The sequence below is a fragment of the Mirounga leonina genome, unplaced genomic scaffold (genome assembly GCF_011800145.1).
Source record: "Mirounga leonina isolate KUSES-001 unplaced genomic scaffold, KU_Mleo_1.0 Mir_153, whole genome shotgun sequence".
In the NCBI taxonomy this organism is placed as follows: Eukaryota; Metazoa; Chordata; class Mammalia; order Carnivora; family Phocidae; genus Mirounga; species Mirounga leonina.
In genome coordinates, this window is record NW_023270387.1 from 502895 (window position 1) to 505192 (window position 2298).

Here is a 2298-nt window from a genome sequence, read left to right on the forward strand (position 1 = left end):
ATTTGCAATGCATATATTTGGCAATGGACTTACATCCAGACTAAACATTTTCTAAAAATAAATTTTAAAATATGAACAATGCTTCATGGACAAAACACTTAAATATAAGGTACTTCACTAAAGAAGACATCCAAATGGCCAATATGCATATAAAAAATTGCTTGACAACAACTATCAAGGAAATGCAAATTCAAAATCAGAATGAGAGATATAACCTCAGCAGAAAGCCTGAAATTTTTTAAAAAACTGATACTATGTGTTGGCAAGAATGTAGAACAATTAGAACTTTCATGCAAGCTGGTTGGAGTGTAAATGGATCTACTTTAGAAAATGTTTTGGCAGTATCTAGTAAAACAAGACCTACTTATACCCTATGACTGAGCTCTTCCAATGCCTTATATATTTCCAAGGAGTAAGTGTGAGTTCATCAAAAAACATGCCCCGAAAGGTTCATAGCTGCTTTCAGAATACCTTCAAACCGTAAACGCAAAAGCACCAGCTGTGGCATAGTAATGCAATGGAATAGTAATAATGAAAAATAATGCGCATCTTCCTCAACTTATAATAGGATTCCATCCCAATAAGCCCATTATAAACTGAAAATATCAGGAATCAAAAATGCATTTACTACATGTAACCGACCGAATATCATAGCTTAGGCTAGCCTACCTTAAGTGTGCTCAGAACACTTGCATTCGCCTACAACTGGGCAAAAGCATCTAACACACAGCCTACTGAACTGTTGAATATCTCGTGCCAACCGTGAGACGCTGTGCTGAAAGTGGAAGAGCGGAGCCCCTGATGGGCACACACTGGTTGTGAGTTTACGGGCTCTTTACCCTCGTGAGCCAGTGGCTGATGAGACCACGTACCGCCCGCCCAGGAGAGCTCAAACCTCCAAATTCCGCCGAGCTCCTACTGAACCAACATTGCGTCTGCACCCTCGTCAAGTCGAAAGAATGTTCAGGCGAACCACAGTAAGTCCAGATACACTGCTATTAGAGGAAACAACAAAAACTCAGAAAAGTTCATTTTCAATAGAAAACGGGAGGTATTTGCTTCAGGGCGCCTGGCTGGCTCAGTCGGTAAAGCGACGGGACTCTTAGTCTCACAGTTCTGAGTTCAAGCTCTACGCTGGGTATAGAGATGACTTAAAAATGAAATCTTTTAAAAAATTAAAAATATACATATAAATAAATAAGCGTGTATTTGTATCAACCAGCGCTCTCTACTGGAGTGTGTACGGAAAAAATCTTTCAGCCTTCAGATGAAAATCGAAAAGAAAAAAAAGAGAGCCAAATGGTAAAAGAGAATAGTTTTCCAACTAGTCATACAGACCTGTGACTTCCAAACTAAACTTAATTAATTCAAAATAATGTCTTCGGAAATGTGAGTCATGAAGCTTAACCAGAAAACTGAGATAGCAGACTGCAGATTAGGAAATTAACCTATGCTGAGTAATTATGAGTAGGAGTCAATTTCAGCAAGAATGCACCTGCACTTCTCTCTGGCACCCCGCTTTCGCCGGACCGCTGCGCCCCGACCCGGAGCGGGAGCGCGGGGCTGCAGGAGGCCTGGGGGGCGAGCGGTGTCCCTCCTCCGCCTGCCCCGCCCCCGCCGCGAGCCCGGCCTCCTCCGCCTGGCCCCGCCCCTCACGCCGAGCCCGGCCCCCTCCCTGTGGCCACGCCCCGCCCCAGCCTCCTCCGCCTGGCCCCGCCCCTGACGGGAGCCCGGCCTCCTCCGCCTGGCCCCGCCTTCGCCGTGAGCCCGGCCTCCTCCACGTGGCCCCGCCCCCGCCGCGAGCCCAGCCTCCTCCACGTAGGCCCGCCCCCGCCAGGAGCCTGGCCTCCTCCGTATGGCGCCGCCCCGCGAAGAGCCTGGCCTCCTGGCCCCGAGCAACCGTCGAGCCCTGCCCCTGCCACGAGCCCTGCCTCGAGCCCTGCCCCTTCCGTGTGGCCCCGCCCCCGCCGCGAGCCTGGGCTCCTGGCCCCCAGAAACAGCCTCACCCAGCCCCTGCTGCGAGCCCTCGGACTCCGCGTGGCCCCGCCCCCTCCGAGGCCCCGCTCTCGCGGGAGCCCGGCCTCCTCAGCGTGGCCCCTCCCCCGCCTCACCCAGCCCCGCCCCGCCCCCGCCACGATCCCGGCCTCCTCCATGTGGCCCCGCCCCGCCGCGAGCCTGGCCTGCGCCGGAGCCTCCCGTGGCCCCGCCCCAACCCCACCCCCGCTGCAAGTCTGGACTTCTTGCCCTCAGCCACCGCCTCGCCCCGCCCCCGCCGCGCGCCTGACTTCCTCTCCCAGA